Source organism: Fundulus heteroclitus, chromosome 14 (genome assembly GCF_011125445.2).
Source record: "Fundulus heteroclitus isolate FHET01 chromosome 14, MU-UCD_Fhet_4.1, whole genome shotgun sequence".
Classification (NCBI taxonomy): Eukaryota; Metazoa; Chordata; class Actinopteri; order Cyprinodontiformes; family Fundulidae; genus Fundulus; species Fundulus heteroclitus.
Window position 1 is genome coordinate 30,056,055 of NC_046374.1, and position 21,028 is coordinate 30,077,082.

The window sequence follows — 21,028 nt, forward strand, 5'->3', positions numbered from 1 at the left end:
CAAAATGCAGTTCAAAGCCTTCAGCTGATCCAAAATGCTGCGACAAGAGTTCTGATGAAAATCAACAAGAGGGATCATATTTCTCCAATTTTAGCTTCCCTTCATTGGCTTCCTGTTAAATCAAGAATAGAATTTAAAGTTCTCCTTCTAACGTATAAAGCCCTTAATGGTCAAGCTCCATCATATATCAGAGCTCTGATTACCCCGTATATTCCTAACAGAGCACTTCGCTCTCAGACTGCAGGTCTGCTGGTGGTTCCTAGAGTCTCTAAAAGTAGAATGGGAGGCAGATCCTTTAGCTATCAGGCTCCTCTCCTGTGGAACCAACTCCCAGTTTTGGTCCGTGAGGCAGACACCCTGTCTATTTTTAAGACTAATCTTAAAACTTTCCTTTTTGACAAAGCTTATAGTTAGAGTGGCTCATGTTACCCTGAGCTACCTCTATAGTTGTGCTGTGATAGGCATAGGCTACTGGAGGACATCAGGGTCTAATTTTCTCACTCTACTGATTTCTACTGTTCTTCAGTCTACTGTTCTCCAGTTTTGCATTGTATTACATTGAAATGACTGTCGTCATTTCAGCTTTTAACTTTTTGCTCTCTCTCTTTTTCTTCATAGTAGGTACACCTGGTCTGGCGTTCTGTTAACTGTGACATCATCCAAGGAAGACCGATCACCCGCTACTACCATCTAATGTAGAACAGATTACTGGATCAATGTGTGCTTCTGTGCTTTTTTGTCTGTCTTGTTGTGTCTCTGCTCTGTCTTCTGTAACCCCCAGTCGGTCGAGGCAGATGACCGTTCATACTGAGCCCAGTTCTGCTGGAGGTTTTCCTCCCTGCTAATGGGTGGTTTTTCTTTCCACTGTCCCTTCATGCTTGCTCAGTATGAAGGATTGCTGCAAAGCCATGGACAATGCAGACGACTCTTCCTGTAGCTCTACGCTTCTTCAGGAGTGAATGCTGCTTGTCGGGACTTTGAAGCAATCAACTGGTTCCCTTATATAGGACATTTTTGACCAATCTGTATAATCTGACTGATTTTGACTTTGTAAAGTGCCTCGAGATGACATGTTTCATGAATTGGCGCTATATAAATAAAATTGAATTGAATATTTTGAAATAGGATATTTGGGTTTCTTAAGCTGTAAGCCATAATCAGCGATATTAAAATAATAAAAGGCTTGCGATATTTCAGTTGATTTGTAATGAATCCAGAATGTATGACATTTCATGTTTTTTAATTGCATTACAGAAAATAAAGAACTTTATCACAATATTCTAATTTTCGGAGACAGTCCTGTATAGTTCTGGCACTTTTAACTGTTGGGCTGAGTGACTGTCTGGCAAATTAAACTTTCTCTGTGGTTTTAGTATTATGTACTTTGTGTAGTAAATTTCTAATTCCATGAAAAATTACCGTAGGTTATGCATTGAGCCAAATTCAGTACGTGTTCGTCAAATCCTATAACAGAGAGAAGCTTACATAATGTGTGCCTCTTCTCACCGCCACCCTGGAATTATTTTAACAAATGTAAGGCAGAGCTTTACTTACTGATTTCCACCCAACGCTTAGTGCTCAAGGTTACTCCGCTCAACGCAGTCTGGGTCTGAATTGGACGTCCACCATCACACAACTTCCATCTGCTGCTCCACCATTTTAACACTAAACTCTGTGGTAAAGTTATGGAGACAAATCTCCTAAACTCCACCAGTTCTGATGGGTCCTACGGTTAGCTCCCCTCATCTCTAAACGCAGACAAATTACAGAACAACAACGACTTTGTTCAACTCACCCCAGCAAAAAACTTTATGCTGTAAATTAATTACTTTCAATATCACGAATTTCCGTGAAGAAACACGGACATACGTGACAGTCAGTTACCACCGCAGGCGCAGGCATCTGTATTTTCAGATTAAAAGCCCTAGTTTAGCTATGAGCGTTTCAAATTCAGTTTGTTACTATATACTTATACAATGCAAAAATGTTAAACCAATATCTGCTTATGATAAGTTATTCTAACTCAAATAAAAGAAATAGAGACACAGACGATTTTTTAAAAATATATAATAGTTACAGTAGGCCTAATTTCTATGATATGAGCTCAGGGTTTATTCCCCTAAAAAAAGGGCTCTGTTACAGATTACTTTATTTTGAAGGTGTGATATAGGAAACGTCCGACTGTTGTTCAGAAGTCGCAGATTTTTTTCTTGTCTTTTTTTGGAGGAACTGTAAATTATTGAAAGAAAACTTCAGACACTAGATCTACCGATAGGATGGCAGAGAGGGAAGGAGGTGGTAAGTTTGTGTGACTTTTTAAGAGTTTGTTGGTGGAAATCTAAAACCAACGCGTTGTGTCTGGGACAACTTTTAAAACAATCAAAGGCGTTAAGATCCTTAGATAGCTTAAAGTAATATAGCGAAAACCTATTTTCCCTAACAATGTTCAGTTTGTTTGGTTATTATAGATTATTATTTGTCCGTTTGGGGATATTTAGATGTGTGACGCAGTTTTAAGTCGCTGACACTTTCACTTTCACTATTCGGTTACTAATATAGCCTTGATTATTATGGTCGAAGATTATTAAAATGAGTTACGATCCATTACTGACAACCAGGGCTGTCGTGTGTATTATGAATTAAAATATTTAAACTATTGTCTAAGTCCACTTCTGCTCGTTTCCTTTCTTTAGGTGCAGCAACGGGAAGAGTCCGAAGACGCAGCATGGATGAACCTCCTAAAGCAGGGATTCCCAAAGTGTGGTTCGCGCAGCTGCCACTAGGGGGTGCGCGAGGCGAAAACTGTAATGGCGTCTCACCGTGTTTTTATCCGCCACACAATGCGTGTAAACAAGCATTTCTTTTGTAAAGCTTAAAAAACTGTTAATTTAATCAATAAATAAAAATGTATTGTAATGATCCTTATTAGACTTTATTGCTAAATGCTGTTGCACACTTACTGTTCCTTTAAATCAGATTACTTTGGGTAGCGGAAGAAATGTGTGGCTTCCGGGGAGAGGAGTCGTTATTCGGGGGACTGGCGGAGTGAAAGCTTTCCCGTCCTGTTCGTCCTAAAATAGTGTTAGCAGCAAAACCTAGGTGCTTGGGTGTCATAACGGAACGATACATTATTAACACGAAAATGTAGAAATCTTCTTCTACGCTTCTAAAATGAAGGTCTCTGCTTCAATATTTCTCGCAAATATGCTCAATCGGCTGAAATCTGGGAAACAGGTGAGACATCTAAGGTGAAAGTTAGTCATTAAAGAGGCGAGGAAGAGAGTGAGAGAGAAATTGGAGGAAACAGAGGAGAGAATCGCAACGGATCCGGGAGAAGAAAACAAGTTCCTGACTTTACGTCGTTTACGTCAGCAGAGGAAACATTTAATTCCGGCCGAAAGTTTTATTTACGAGATTGAATTGAGTGACTCGGTCTCTATGGATCCCGCAGCGCCTACAAACAGCGCCGTGCTGCACATGGGGCCATGACTTTGAACCGGTGACGCGCATGACACACACACCCCGCTCTCGTTACCGCTGGTCCTGGGGGGGATTAGTGGTGATAGACGCGATTTCTTGACTATGCTCACGCACAGATCTGTAATACTTTTCATTGCGATTCGGACAGGCGCAGACTGCACCGGGCAGTTCATTTTAAAGAGGCAGTTTAAGCGCATATTCAGACAGAAATGAGCTGGTGTTGCCGTGGGCGTGTTTACCTGCTGATGGTACGGCTGTGAAACAATCAGAAAAAAATCTCTGATTAATAACATCTTTATGGAGCGCTAGAGTTATTGTTACTCTGTGCTGCTCCACCAGTTCTCTCCCGCTCGCTCGCTCGTCATCGGACACAAAACAAACTACTTCGTGTTTGTATTTTGCGGCGTAAATTGTGCGGCAGGCTCAGATTTAGAAGCTTTGTTACGACATTTGAGTTGTAACCTCTCTCTCTCTCTCTCTCTCTCTCTCTCTCTCTCTCTCTCTCTATCTCTCTCCTCTACTCTCTCTCTCTCTCTATATATATATATATATATATATATATATATATATATATATTATAAAAAATTTAATCACGATTAATCACATAATGTCGATAGTTAACTCGAGATTAATCACATATTTTATCCTTTTATTTCTGAAAGTGTAATAGCCTGTTTGGGCATTTTAATATGCAATTTTGCAATAAATGACACTAATAAAATACATGCTTGTACAAAAAATAATTTTATTTTGTTATTATTCAAGCACTTTTCAGAATTGGAATGAAAACATCCTGGTGCCAAATGTTAAACTCTGGACTATAATGGCTAAATGACTAATCATGACGCCCTGATGTTTTACAACACCAGGTGTAAACAAATGTGTCAAATAAATACCTGTTTTCATGCCGATATATATTTTTTGCCTCTTAATAACAAAGATAGACAGGGTATTATGCATAACATATAATTAGATAAAAATTGTACATTTCAATAAAGTCCATAAGTTTGTTCATTTCCTTCTTCTCTCCTCTCTCTCTCGCTCTCTCTCTCTCTCTTCCTCTCCTCCTCTCTTCTCTCTTCTCACCCTCTCATCTCTCCGCTCCCTATCTCTTCTCTCTCCTCTCTCTCTCTCCTCACACACACACACCACACCGCACACACCACACCACACACAACATCGTAATTCTGAGCTTTCACACAACCACAACAATAATTTCTTTGAATTTTTTGCTTGCTGTTTCTATCCATATTCATACAGTTTAAGCCTGGAAAAAGGTTTTAAATTTCCAGGTCATTCCAGTCTTACACTTTGCTTGCAACTGGGCAGGAGCTTAATACCCTGAATGAAACTGTTTAGGAACTGATTGGTAACTCCAGGTCCTTCGTTTGGCAACGTAATTAGTTTGTCAGTTACAGAGATAACAAATTAATAAGCATGAAAGTTTGGTTTATGGGTTGGGTTTCTGCAATTTTATCAACGTGTAAAAGCTCATCTTCAGAACCAATCTATGCTTAAAATGGTGATCTGCACCAAGTAATCTACTTTCAGCAGTTATCACCGGTTATTGCACCGTAAACTGCAGAAAATACGGGCAGAGTTGCTCTGTCTGCCTTTACTACCGTCGGCTCCTATGGCGGAGGGATATTTCAGCTCGATACACTCAAATGTAGTGCAGGCAGGTCTCATAATAACCGCTGTTTCGTAACTTATTTTAGAGCCCAAATAAGCGATTTCACTTTCAGAAACCTGCCCAAAAAAACCGCAACCCGTGACTCATGAAATTTAGAAGCGCTTTTAGAAAAAAGAAGCCCAAAGTCGAATGTGTCCGAGGGTAAAAGAAACTTCGCGCTCACTGTTGGCAACAGTGAACAGTGAGCGTAGCGCGAGTCTCTTTTGCTACAGTTTTCTAGCACTCTTGAAACTACGGAAAGCGCCGAGGGTAAAAGAAACACAGTCCGGAGAGCGCGGCGGGGGGAAAAACATTAGGGAACGGTCTGTGGTGTGTGTTGACGCGCGATTAATGGCGACAAACAAATTGTCGGCGTTAAAATGGGTTTACGTAACGCCGTTAAAAACGCGGTTTAACTGGACAGCACATTTTAGATATATAGATATAATATATATATATGAAGATATAGATATAGTATATATATATATAGAGATATATATATATATAGTACTATATATATATCATATATATATATATATATATATATATATATATATATATATATATATATATGATGTATGTATATATATGTATGTATATATATATATATATATCTATATAATATATATGTATGTATATATATATATATATATATATGTGTGTATATATATATATGTATGCAGTGTGCGAAATACCTGTCAATATTTGGGGGGGTCCCCATCCCTCGCTTGTTGCGCAATACCAATCTAAATTTTCTCAAAATGCAAGGACTCGACAAGGACATACAAGGACTCGAGAGGACGTTTCTCATTCACCAACAGTGAAACAGATAAAGTGTACAGGCACAACAGATCTAAAATTTAAACATTCAATTTCACAATAAAATGTACAATAATATAAAATATACAATACTTATGCTAGTGCAAAAAGGCAGATGGTAATGCCAGCAGAAAAAATTCATTATCAATTATATAAGATATATTTGTAACAGTAACAGTGCAAAAGAACAGTAAAGTAGTGCAGGGGGGGTCAGCTTCCTGACAGCCTGGAGGATGTGGCTGTGGGGAGAGAGAGGGAAGAGAGTTTAGCTTCCTGACAGCTTGGTAGCCATTTTTAGTATTAATTGTTGTCAACATTACGTCTTTCTTCTGTTTAGGGCACACACGGCTAATTTTCATACGTGAACAGGATTGGCTTGCTCCACTTGGCAAAAAACTGAACATATTTGTGAATAAATGTTTTGAATTTTAAATACTGGACATGTTGAGCTAAAAACATTTTAGTGACCATTAGTGACAAAAAAATATTTAATTTTTAATTATTTTGATACAATTTAAGACCCCCTTTAAATTTTGCATTTGAGGCTTTCAGGGGGTCTCATAGGTTAATCGGGGGGGTCGAGCCCCCCCGGATCCCCCCCCCCCCCGTATTTCGCACTCTGTTTGTATGTATTAATCTTGGGGGTGCGTCAAACCGGCTGGGACATGGCAGGGGGTGCGTGGCTGTCCCTGTCCTAAAGGTTTGACGAGGGCCTCGCCCCGTTTCAGCTTTTATGAATGCTTTAAAATCACATTTTACATTATTGTTGATATACAATGTTGATAATGTATTCTGTCTTTTTTTCCACCATTGAAGAAAATTCTGTACCACAAATAAGAAAAATTTCACAAATAATAAAACAAAAACATTATTGAACACATTATTGAACACATGAACACATGTGATAAATAGAACATGAGGTATGATTTCTGGTATCATTGTGTGTTTTATCCAGTTTTGTTATCAGGTTTAAACAGTATGTCATGCACTTGTCAAGAAAGCCAGACTTGAGAACTGGAAATTCCATATAGATCGAAACAGCAAAAAGCTTTATTAAGGCCTTACAGGTCGCCGTGTCTTTAAAAAAAGGAATATGTTATGGAAGAATTTATCAATATGGAACTGAAGAGAACAGCTTGATCTTTTAATATTGTCAAGGTTGAATCCTGTTTGTCTTAATAACTGAAATCACGCCCCAAAGAATGATTAGTTCTAGAATGTTTCACTGAATCACAACAAGGTAAAGTAAGGCCAAAGGAACTTTAGTTAAACTACTCTTGGCTCTTACTCTGTTTCTGTGTTTTTCTAAAGGTCTGTTTATAAGACTTCCTAGAAATGGAAGAGCACACACACACCATTTCACACACACACCCCTCCAACTAGGGAGGGAGGGCTTTTGGTCCAGAGCAGCCTGTACACAGTAAGATGTCATGTTCCCATCTACGTCATACTGTATCCCTATAAAGGCTGAAAGTTACCCCATATTGTTGGGATTGTTGGGACTGCTGTGAAATGAAGATGATTGTAAGTCCAGAATAAACGAATCCCCCTGCTGGTCACTGAAGAGAAGTTGTGGTGTCTGGTCTCGTCCGTCTGTTTTTTAAGGTTAAATCCTCTCCCACAATGTCCCCCCAAATGGGGGGACATATAAATTATTCACGCCCTGAACCTTTCCACATTTTGTTGCATTACAATCACAAACTTCCGTGTACTTTAGTGCCACTTAAAGTAGCCCACAAAGTACCACAGAGCAGTGAATCAGGAGGGAAGGATAAAGGATTGTTTTCTTAGTGTCCACGCTTTGATCAAAGTGTGACTTTTAGTTGTACTAAGCCTACATTGAAACTTTTTTTGTAGGAAAACTAACAATGTACATCACATGGTGATAGCGATAAAATGATGTGGGAATTGATGGGATGATGTTAGAATACTGGGACAATCCTGCAAGAAAAACATGTTAGAAGCTCATTCAACCTATAGACTGGAGTGGGGGTTTAACTTCTAGCAGGACAATGACTATAAATATACAGACAGAGCTACAATTAACGGTTTAGATCAATGAATAATAGAATACCAAGTCCAGACCTAAATCCAAATCACAGTCTGCGATAACATTTAAAAAAATTATGTTTACAGAAGGTTTTCATTCAAACTGACTGACCTTGGTGTTGTCAGGATGCAGCTTATTGGCTACATGCTGAACCTCTCTCCCTCTCTCTCGTTCCTGCGCAGCCTGATCGGTTTCACCTGGCAGGCTGCAATTAACCCGCAACTGCTTCCACCTGTTTTCCACCGCTTTATAAGACTCACCTCTTTCTGTTCCCGTCGCCGGTCCATAGCGTTCACTCCCGCTCAGTCCCTGCCAGTATTCTTGTCAGCTCCGTTTGTTACCGTCAGCCTGAAGACTCCTTTCACCTGGTCTTGTTACAGTCAGCCCAAAGACTTTCCGACAGTTTGTTTTCTCCAGAACTCGGCTCTGACGTTCAGCCCTCCACTGCATGGCTCTGACGTTCTGCTCTCCAGCGCTCGGCTCTGATGCTCTGCTCTCCAGTGTTCGGCTCCAGAGTTCCTCCCGGTCAGTCTCTCCACACTCCTCCTGCCGGCCAGCTTCTACACCCTTCACCTCCGTCCGTTGAAAGACTCTGGTCACATCATCCATCTTCCACACTATTCAATAAAACTCACTCATAAGAACTGACTCTGTGTGTGCGTGCTGTGTCCGGGTTCATCCCAGAAAAATATATCATAACAGGTGTATTTTGCAAAGAATATTTAAAATTTTAGATGTGCAAACTTGGTAGACAGAATACAAAAGGCATGCCGTGGAATTGTAGCGAAAATTTATTTTATAGTGAATGGATTATACAGGGCTGTTAACTTGTAAAAACAGTTGGGCTTTACATATACCTTGCAATTGACTTCTGCTTTGTTGTTCCAGTTTCAGATGTTTCAGTTCAAGACTTCAGGCTAGTTCTTGTTGGAAAAACTGGTGCAGGAAAAAGCTCCAGTGGAAACACTATATTAGGAAGAGGCGCCTTTAGAGCTGCAACCAAACACTCCTCAGGTAACACATATATAGGAACCAAATAATTATACAGTAATGGAAAATATTATTGGACAATCATTGCTTTCTTCAATTTCTTGTTAATTTTAATCTCTGGTACAACTAAAGGTACATTTGCTTGGACAAACATACTGATAACAAAAGTAGCTCATAATAGTTTAAGAGCTGACATCTGGCCATTATCGATGGTTTTCTTGATAATCACTTTGTTATGCCATTACGGGACGTGACAAAAACGGCATTAATGCGGTACCGCGCACGTGACGTCACCGTCTCAAGAGCAACGCCCCTTTTGCCGCTTAGGTAGGGCATACAGGAGAGAAAGCATACAGGAGAGAACGCACGGATAACAGATATGACCGACTTTACAGCCGTTAAACTTTCCCAAGACGATGTCCCAGGCACACGGTTTACTGGTCGCACTGTCGAAGAACACACCAACCTTCAGCTCAAACGATGGCTTGAGGTTCGAGGGCTTAAAAAGACTGGAAAACTGGCCGAGTTGATGAACGGTAAGCTTTGTTTTTTTTTTTCCTGCGCGGCGATCATGGCAGCGTCGGCCGTTTTTTTTTTTTTTTTTTTTTTTTTGTTTGCAATCACCGTCCGGGAATGGGTATATGTTTAATGTTTGTCTCATTTGAAATGTTTTTGAGTAAGCCTGGTAGCAGGCTATCATGTTAGCGCCTGCTACCATGATAGCCTATATGCTATCATGGTAGCAGGCGCTACTTTATTAACATGTCGGCCACCAAAATACTCTTACCTTGACTTGATGTCGCTGGAATTGGGTCAGGATGTTCTTCGGTTGGGCCCTTTCCTCCGACAAAATGCTTGCTACATATGTACTTGAATTTGGTAACTTTTTCCGGGTTGAACTGTTGTGTAGGCCGACCGCCCCGGTGTTCCAAGCGCACAGATTTCTCCTTGGCAGTCTTGAAGAAAACATCCTTCATATGCGGCCGATCAGCGTAACTCGAGTCGCTGTTGCACGTTCCATAGCAACAATGTTTAAAAACCATGGTCTTAGATTTGGAAAAAGCAGTCGTTTACCGAGTAAAACCTAGGCTAACGCACGTCTCTTACAGCGAAACAACGTCGGCTTTCCGGAGTTTGCCCAACTGCGTACCACGTGATGTGACGTCATCGTGACGTTGTGTTTCTAAAAATAGCTCGCGCGCGGTACCGCATTCGGGATGTGACGGACCGCATTACCCATGATGCAATGTGGTCAAAATGGCCACCAACTCCCGTCATGCAACGCGGCCCAAAATGGCTGCCGCCCTAACAACGGAGCGGAGAGATAACGTTGCTAGGCAAAAGTTGATAAAACTCGGCCACGCAGGACAATCTGCCTTCTTCCCTGGCGCCCTGCCAACCCGAGAAGACACACAGCTGTTTCACTTCGTTGGGGCAATCCCACGCCACGTGCTCGAGTTTCTCGCTGGACCGAGATTTTTCGAAGCAAAACTATTCCCTGTGCAAACACAGGAGGTCGACTAAAAAAGGTACTTTTAATTCCCTCTGATCAAATACTGGAAGCCGCCTTATCTCCCAGTGATCGAAAGAGGACTACGCTTATGCTGGGCCGAGCAAAGCGACTGTTGAGCCCGGAGGAAGAAACGAAGGAGCTTCTTCTCCGCCCCTCTGCAGCCTGGGGACAACTGCGTTCGTCAAGACGCGTCCAGAAAGCCACCTTACTCGGAGCGCTCCGGACCAGCCCCGAGGCACCTCAAAGTAACGGGGTTCTCCCCTTTTATTTCTGTCTCACCAACAGGGTGTTTAGAAGTGCCCGGGCATACGTTAGAACTTTGTAGGTGCAGGTTAATGCTTTTATTCCACAAGTTGGAATTATTTTGCTGAATGTTTTATTTGTATGTGCATGCATTTTACAACTGATTTTGCTGTGTTGATTTGTGATTCATCAATAACCCCGCCGTGGGTCATTGCTTCAGTTCTTTTCCATCTTCTTCCCTGCTTCCCCCTCTCTCTTTTCGCTTCTTCTTATCAGTTTAATCTCTTTGTCCGAGCTCAATTCGCGGGCTTTGCTTAAACTCCCAGTTAGCCGCGCCCTCTCGAAGCGAGGCATTATCCCATCAGCGTAAGCGTGGTTACATCATTAGGACCTCCCCTCACGCATCACGTAAATTGGTAGACCATACGTCATCGTAGCAGCCATCTTGGGAGGGTGACGTGTATCTGAACTGTAGGGAGCTTAACTAAACTAGCTTTGTAAGACATCAAGGCGTCCAGTGAGATTCCCGAAGCTGTTCTGTCTGTCAATGCTGATACGTCAAATGCCGGTGTTTTGAGGGCGGTGTTAAACAACTGTGAGTTGAGTTAAGATCTGCTAACCGCTCATTTTAATCCATTGTTTATTTTTGTTTTGTTCTTTTATTTCCACATATATATTTTGCATGTTTTAGTTTTAGTAGTGAGTAAGAATTCCAAAGTTGTTGAATCAGAGAATTACTGTAACAGGGAATTGCTTTCGGTTCAATAAAACCAACGACTGCGGAATAGACATTGTTTTGTGTTCAATCTAATTCACAGTTACCTGGCTATTCAGAATTCAGAGCTAACCTCCTTTGGAGTTAACATCAGATATTAATACAGAGACATATCATTGGATGGTGATAAGGAATAAGGATTTAAACTCTAATTGTAGTTACATTGGGGTTCTCACAGCTGCCGGATAAACCTCGTTGGTTAAAAGTCCGACCAGATCATTTATTCCAGCATAAATGAGTTCATAACAGCAAATTAACTAATGCATTAATGGTATAAATTCTTACAAGCTTATAGCTAACATCACCACCATTTGAACTATATTGTGTTATTGCGGAATTTTGAGTTGAATGATTTATTATTTAAATTATAATACCAAATTATAATTAATAATAATAATAAGCATATTCAACCAGCTTCTGGCATAACAACTTAGAACTATAGTTTGTAATCCTGTTCAGAAACACTTTTTGTTATACTGGGTAAAATGGTTCTTTCATCCAGAAAGTATTCAATACATTATGTATTCAAAACTCTGACCCCCCCTCAGTTCCTCAAGTTCCAGGGATAACACCTTATCTATTGAATCAGAATCAGAATCAAGTTTAATCGCCAATAGGTTTGCACTTACAAGGATTTTGACTTGGTGTTGATGGTGCAGACAAAAAATAAGAATACAGTAAAATAAAAAGTAAAAAGGATATATATATACAGAAGCTATATACACTCAATAAACAATGCGTTAATGTAATGCAGAAGCTTGTATTGGTTGTCCCAAGTGGCAATAAAACAGGAAGGTGAAAGAAAGAAAAAAGGAGAGAAACAGAAAGGAGAGAAACAGATGACACAAAATGCTAAAATTGAGAAAAGGTGTAACAGAAGTGGAAAGTGAGAAATGCAACATCCTATGGGTCTATAGCTGCAAATAGAGATATAAAAAGAAAAGCAAAAACAACCAATAAGGTATAACAGGTACAAACAACCAACGCCTTGATGCCATTACTGAAGCATATACAGTATTACTTTATATATGTATGAAGTAACAGCTAAAGATAATAATAAGGGTTTTCTGTATAGAAGTGTTTCTGTAAGTAACTGAATCCAAGCACTTATATGTGTTTTTGAGAGTGTGCTTATATATATATATATATATATATATATATATATATATATATATATATATATATATAAGCACACTCTTATATATATATATGGAAAATCCTGGTTTATTCACAGCAGAATGGCTATGTGGAGAGGATGTCATCTGTAGGCCATTCTTAAATACTTTGTTCATGTTGTGGCTCCCTACAACTGCTATTGAAAAATTTTCTTATAGATAAACCTTATATATATATATATATATATATATATATATATATATATATATATATATATATATATATATATATATATATTAGGGCTGGGCAACGATTAAAATATTTAATCGCGATTAATCGCGATTAATCGCATTGTATTTACAAACTCCAAGAATGAATTCAAAAGTAGTGTAAAGAGCACTTTTATTTTAATGTTCTGCTGCCATATGAACAAAAGTGTTGTAACATTTGTAGCACTTATCAGTAACACATATTTAGTGTAAAGCTCAACTTAAACATGTAAAACAAAAAATAGCAATAATAATAAATTAAAGCTTATTGCCACTGACAGGGAATTCTCTTTATGGGGAAAAAATCTACCAAAAACAGGCAATTTCTGAGGTAACCTCAGGGAGCAGCATTACCATTTTATGTTCAATACCAAAGTTTAACTTGGCAGTGGTTACAACTAACTTGTTTCCGTCATATTCGATGCTGGAAGAACTTTAAACTGAAATGCTTGCTAACTCGATGTGCTTGCGTTGCTTGCGTTTATTTGATGTTGACACGCGGTTTTTTGTTGTTGCTTTCTCGCGTGCATATAGTGAATGGGAGGGGAAAAACAGGCAAAAACACATGGATACTTTGAAACGAGAAGCGACTTCACCGACGGCGTCGATGCAGACCCCCCCGCTCCGCACAAAACTTGTTCCGTTCGCCAACTCACTAGCCTGACATGGTCAAACTCAATTCTAGTCAGAATTTGAGTTTGATACTGCTCCATTGAGCTGTGATTGTGGGGCGTGTTTCGAACGAACCCGGAAAAAAAATTCCTCTGCACTCAATTGGATAGACCTACAACCAATAAAAGCAACGGAGTGTGCGCCGTATGTTAAGCGACGCATACCTACTATGTTTACAACATGGGATTCATATCACGACATTGCGAGTTATTTACTAAGTCAGACAGTCAGATGATCTCTTACCATTTGTAAGTTAGATGAACTTCGTCCACGACGATACCCATAACGTTGGCTTGAAAAACATCGCAGCCTAGCATGTCCCTCCACTTGTTGTTCAGCAGCCAGGATTCCGGGCTTCCGAAAAGGAGCTGGCAACGACCGCTGGCTATATCCACCTCGTCATTCACGCCGAGTTGCATCGCCGTGATGCCTATTTCAGTTGCATCTTTCACGAAACGAACTCAGCCCAAGCGCGCTTTGGTGACGTGGTTGATTACGTTACTGTTGATCATCTGTCTATCATCGTATAAAGCCCGCCCTGACAATTTGATTGGCCCGCCAGATATTGGGCGAGCATACTCGCGCTAGTATTGAGCAATGCCAGACCGAACTTCCCGACCAAAAACATTTTGGGCGGGACTAAGTTCGGAATGGCACCCAGGCTACCAACTCACCCCCTCGCCTAAGCAAATTCCTGCGGGAAACACCGCCTTCCGCATGTCGGCTTTGTTTTTTTCCGGCCAGCACCTTTCTTACTCTGAATCCGACGGTTTGGCTGACAGCGCGGTTATTGGCGCAAAAAAAATATGTTACATCCTTCAATCAAACTCAAACCACGCCTATATTTCACACCTGTCAAAAAGTGACAGCCGGAAGTCCCGCCTTCCATTTCCGGCGGAAGTCCCGCCTTCCTTAACCGGATGTTACGTCACATCCTTAACCGGAAACCCCACCTTCTACTGTAACCGGATGTTCCGCTTTCTACCTCCAGGGGTCGCTGTCCCGGCCCTCGGAAACCCCTCCCTTCAACTGCGCTTAAAATATTATTTTTATTTATTATATAAATTATCATTATATGTTTTTTAAATCATTTTAATTATGTAATTAATTTATGCAATATCTCGATGGTCAGGAAATGTGTTTTTCTGGGGTTTTCTTATAACTAAACGGTATGATGGAATGCTTTTTGACAACCCTTGTTTTATCAATGTGTGTGTGTGTGTTTTACTCAGAATATAAAACTTTCACATTGCAGTATTTCATGCTGCAGTTTAGGCACATTTGTCCCTCCATACAGCAAGTCTCCGTTATGGCACATCCAGCTCTCCATACATCCCAGTCTCCACGCCACTCTGCTAATAACAGCAGCAAGATATTTTTTTTTTTTTTTTCTTTACTTTCTCGCTCTAAGCAGTCGGTAAGCTCTTAACTTAAACAAAAACAAGCATTTTACAGAGCGGACCAGATTCTACGCGGCACATCTAAAAGCAGAGAAACCCGATCTTAACTTAAAAGCATTTACAGAGCGGACCAGCTTTTACAAGGCACATCTAAAAAGCAGAGAAACCCGATCTTAACTTAAAAGCATTTACAGAGCGGACCAGATTCTACGCGGCACATCTAAAAAGCAGAGAAATCCGACAGCTCTCCTCGGGACACTAAATTGAATGTGAGCGGTTCAGCTGGTCTGTTAGGGGAGGAGTTTTGCTCCGCTAGCCCGCACCGCTAGTTCCAGACACCGCCGCGCCTTTTGCAATCCACATCAGATCAAAGTTTATTCGATCAGACTTTCGAGACGGCATGGTCAGTTTAAACCCAGCATGATCCTTCCTGTCTGTAGAATTCAAAGGATTGTTTTCCGCCCCACACAGAGTAAGTGTTGTAACAAGCACCGTTTCGGGTGGCGAGACGGGCGGGGACCGTGACGTGAAAGGATTGCGCCTTTTTCAATCAACATTGCCCAGGAAGCGCCTTATGCAGACAATTTTTAAACACAGCGGGACACATCCTGCCGTCTGTAGAATTCAAAGGATGTTTTTCCGCCCTGCGCCGTGCAAGGTGATATTTCAAACACCTATACGGGCGGTCAGACTAGGCGGGGTCGTGACGAAACAATCTGTAAACAATGCTGAGGAGATGGTCAATTATGCTAGTGTACAGCTGTCGCGACATCCAGGCCTAGTAAACATGTCGCTGGCGGGTTTTAACGATCGGACGATGTGGCTATTGTTTCGGCTACCTGGGGGTACCTGCGTGAAGCCCGCCCTCAATTCAAACATTTGCTATAAGGCGTCCAGTGAACACCCCTTTCAGAGACACAGGCGGCTTAAACGTGCATCATGTCCGGAGGTCGTTCTTCATCTGTTGCAGCAGCCCAGGTCCATAATGCGGGATTGACGTCGACCCAGGAGTTCAACGAGATTTTCACAGGTAAGTTACTGCTTTAATTTTATCTTTAGCCGTTTTATAAGGTATTTTTAACGGAGTTTTATTCTCTGCTGGCTAGCTGGGCTTTGTGTGTTTGAAGCGGGCAACTACAGTCCTCTGCTGTTTTAAGGGTTAGCACAAGTTCAGGGGTGAAAGGCTGTGTTTAGCACAAGGGGCTAGCACTTTTATTGTTCAAGTTACCTGTTTTTTATTGCTATGTGTTTCATTCTTTGCTAGCTGGGCTTTGTGTGTTTTAAGCGGGTAACTCCTTGTCTCTCACGTGTTTTAAGGGTTAGCACAAATTCAGGGGTGAAAGGCTGTGTTTAGCACAAGGGGCTAGCAGTTTTATTGTTCAAGTTACCTGTTTTTATTGCTATGTGTTTCATTGTTTGCTAGCTGGGCTTTGTGTGTTTGAAGCGGGCAACTACAGGCCTCTGCTGTTTTAACTTTAATTTTATCTTTAGCCGCTTTATAAGGTATTTTAACTGTTTTATTTCAGCTGGATGGGGGGCTATGGTTGTCTATTCAAGTTACCCAGTGAAGTATTTTTAAGTATTTTAGCATACATCTGGTGGTGAAGCTAAATGTAGCCAGCATGCAACACATGGTTTACAGATATCTGTCAGCTGTAGTCGCCTTATAAGGTATTTTAACTGTTTTTTTTTCTGCTGTAGGGTCTATGGTGGTCTGTTTAAGTCACTTTGTCGACCTAAATCCAAGTTGCGGACTGTTTTTATTACTGTGTTTGGTGCTGGCATCTGCAGGCCTCTGCTGTTTTTAGAGTTTTAGTCTGAATTCTGAGGTAAGGCTATGAATAGCAGTTTCAGTCATTGTGGCCTGCTTGCAGAAGTATATATCTTCTGTTGCTGTTATTACAATATATTTTATTTATTTGTTTCAGCGCCAACAACGGCTGAACTAGCAGACCTAAATTTTACACTAACGGATATTGGTAAGATTTGATTCAGCCTTGTATTAAAGTATATTGTTATTAAAATCACAGTCTTTAAAATACTAATACTATGTTTCAACCATTGTTATTTTTCTGTATTCCAGATCTTACCGAGAAAGGGTTAATTGACGAGCATTACGGTTGTCCGAACCAGCCAAATCAGAATGACTTCCGCAAAGAGCCAGCGGTGATACAGCATGGACCGACCAGAACGCAAACGTCCCGCGCTGAAAGATTGTGTCCGAAGCCAATCAACCCGAGTGTGTTCCGTGGAGAGCTAGCGGTGATACAGCCTGGACCGAGCAGAACGCAAACGCCCAGTGAAGCAAGATTGTGTCCGAAGCCAGTCAAACCGAGTGTGTTCCGCAAAGAGCTAGCGGTGATACAGCATGGACCGAGCAGACCACATACGCCCCGTAAAGGAAGATTGAGTTTGGCTAAAAGGAGGCTCCCAGCAGAAATAGCTGCTCAGAACACATCAACACCGAAGCGGCAGAGGACTGAAGAACAAAACGGGTCAGTTGTTGTAATAAGTTCTCCAGAGACATCAGAGCAACACGTTCGCTTCCCCGAGGAAGCTCCCCGGCTCACCACGTCACACGGCCTCCCTCGAAACGTTAATCAGGGGACAATGCTTCCTGCAGCACGTAAGTTAACTATTATAAGTCTCAAACTAACTCTGATGGTACATTTTCTGAATTAGTCCGGCTCATTTAGTGTATTTATTCATTTACCCACAGTAACAACCCACCGTGACATTCTTGCGCAAGCACTCTTTACAGCAGGAATACAGCCTCATCCCGATACATTTGGCCAGACGGACGGTAAGCCTGCAAGTGTTCTATGCTATATGTTATTATTATTATTTATTTATCATTTCTTCTTCTTCATGTATTACCTTGTTTAAAAAAGGCTGTCTCTCCCTGCTTACTATTTCTACAGTAACAATTCAGTCTGTACACGAGAATATTGACACCGAGCTAGTAGAAGTGGCGGCAGCAGCAGAAGCAGCCGAAGCTGAGGCAGCCGAAGCTGAGGCCGCAGCATCAGCACATGATCGGCCCCGTCCTGCCTCATCTGCTCAGCACCCTGGTGAGTTGACAATGAGTTTGTGGTGCTGCTGGTAACACATTGGCAGTGAAATGGTAGGGTTGCAGTTCTAAACTGCAGCCCTTGTAGCCCTTAGCCTATTTTTATTTATTCTTTTCTGTCATCTTTTTCTTTCCGTGTATTACCCCCTTTTTAAAACTCTGTCACCGTCTGCTTATTTTAATTTGTAGTAGCATCGGTCATCCGCCGTGACGCAGGAAAACCCAAGAAGAGGCGGAGTCTCAGAAGCCTGTGTTCGTCAGTCCTGAGAATTCAGCAAAACTTCAAGCGGTTAACCATCAAAGCGCGTGCGGCTGGTCCATTTATTGATGGTACATCTTAAGTTCAATGCTTTCAAAGAATTTGTTTGTAATATAAAACTTTTTTAATTCAATACTCATTATGTACGATAAATCTAATTATATATTTTTTCATTCTTTTATTACAGCCGCTGCATGGACAGTAAAGCATATGCCAGTTGCTACGGGACGTCAAGCTACCCTCTACCGCCGGAAAACTGCTGCGCTTCTGAATTACTGCGAGACTCTGATGGTTGAGCTGGTTGACCCGTCAATGCCAGTACCGCTAACCAGCTAAGTTGTGACCTCTGTTTAAAAAAAAAAAAAAAAAAAAAAAAAAAAAAAAAAAAAAAAATGGAAAGTCAACAAATCAGAGAGGCTCTGGATGGAATTGTTGAGGCTGTAAATCAACTCCGGAATCTCCCTGTTCAGCATGCAACCGAATCTGTAAATCTTACCCCAGGATCTCCTGTCAGACTTCAGGGGCAGAGTGATCCGGATTGGGATTTTGAGCGGTTTCTATGGTTAGAACAAACCGTTGGCGAGCTAAATGATTCTTTCTCTCAATCAATCACGTCTTTGAACGACTCGCTAGAATTTCAACAACGAGTTACAAATGTTTTAAGTGATATCACGCAAATGGTTAACGACCTCCGGAATATACCCATTCAGCATAGGGTGGGGGTTGCCGATTTAAGCCGGGGTAATTCACCAGATAGACAGCAGGGTCATACGCACTCGGGTTCGAATTATGAGCGTTTATCATCACTAGAACAAGCTATCCATCAATTAAATGTTTCTGTCTCTCAAACATTTACCTCCAATCCTACAAGCCATCAGTTCCCGCAGCAAGGTGGTCAGTTAAATCAAAGTGAAAGAGGTGAAAATGATCGGTCTGGTTCTTCGCATACTGTTTTGCAGAATCCCTCATCCAGTTCCCCTCAACAGCCATGCTCGAGCGCACCTGTCGCTCCCACGTCCAACCCGGAGGATCAGCCAAGCACGAGTCAGTCTCAACCGGCTGTTAACCCTTGCATTGAACGTGAGCGATTTAATGTAACAGAAATAAGACGTCCTTTCAGCGTGACAGCTTCACGACCCGGTGAAATTCCTAACCCCGCCGAGTTTTACACACAGGTTTATCATCTTCTCACAGAGCTGGCAAACTCTGTTACACATTCAGCATCATGCAATGATGTTGTATAGCTTGAATTAAGCGGCGAAGGGTTTTCCCGTCATACAGTGGTTCAGGTAAATGATGACGGATATTCAGTTCTGCCTGCATTTCTGGAATTTTTAGACGAGTTAACACAGTCTAATGAAGAATTGCCAGGACCTGAAAACTTGGAAATAGTACTTCAGATTGTACGAAACCCTCACGGCGGTGCTAAACGTAAGGCGACAAAGACGTTGGACTGTGAGCTGATTCATAAAAAAAGACGTCACCTCTATATTGTTGAAAATGCTTCTAATCAGCTCTGCTTTGCTGCCAGTCTAGCACATCTTTGTAACCCTGCTTTTACAGACGCCCAAGCCATGCATCAAGCCTCGCTGTGGCAGCGGACAGCCGGCCTCACTGAGCAAACTCCTGTGACTTTCAGCGACGTGCATAAATTTGAAGAGATAGTCAATAGGAAAATTGTTGTTTTCTTTAAAGACGACAAGGAGGCAGTGCTTCGTAAATTTCAGACAGGCTTTTCAGATCGTTCAAATCCCCTTTTCCTGCTTTTGTTCAAAAGTCATTATTATGGAATAAAGAGTCTCACAGGTTTCACAGGCTCGAGGCACATTTGTGGGTACTGCTTTAGCGGTTACGACAACATTGGCACGCATAGCTGTAAGGGTCACTGCTCGGTATGCCTCGACTCAAATTGTACTCTCCAGCAATACAGCCCTGTGCAGTGCATAGATTGTAAACAAATCTGTCGTAATTCCATCTGCTTAGCTAAACACAGAGAACCCACACTGAGACCTAAACTCGGTAAGCTCGTAAGTAACTGTGACACGACAAAGTTCTGCCCTGTGTGTAAACAGCTTTATTTTGTAGCCGCAGGTGGACAGAGCAAACCCCACGATTGTTCAACAAAGTGCACGGTCTGTCGTCAGAAAGTGCCTCACGGTGCAGATGTCACGTTAAACCAGGGGTCGGGAACCTATGGCTCGCGAGCCAGTTATGGCTCTTTTGATAATTTCATCTGGCTCGCAGATAAAACAAAATATCACCGCTATTGTTTTCATCCGGGTTTTTCGCGCATGCGCGCCGGACTGGAAGACAGAAGGCGGGCGCAAACAAAGGAAACGACAAGTTCTCGACGTATTTTTCTTCTTTAGATAACGTATCACAAGATCGTTTTAAGAGTAAGTTGATGGTTGATATCGCGACATAGGCACCAGAAACCCCCGCAACCCCATGAGGGATTAAGCGGGTCAGAAAATGGATGGATGTTCACGGACACAGACCGCTCATCAACAGAGAGGAAGACCCGCCCGGTAGGTTAAAAAAAATTGTTCACAAAGGATTATTTAGGTGTTTTTGTCTTATTAAAATGGGTGAAGGTGTCGGCAACGTTGCAGCGGAAACACAGAAGTACTAGCGCGCGTAAACCAGGGCGTAATGCAGCCGCCGGGAGAAGCAGAGCCGCAGACTGCAGCAGGCTGCTGC

At 41.6% G+C, this 21,028-nt stretch overlaps 1 pseudogene; it reads left to right on the forward strand.

Moving 5' to 3' along the window:
- The first annotated feature begins 2,276 nt into the window (after positions 1-2,276).
- Positions 2,277-21,028, forward strand: part of LOC118565949 — a 29,959-nt pseudogene continuing 11,207 nt past the window's right edge.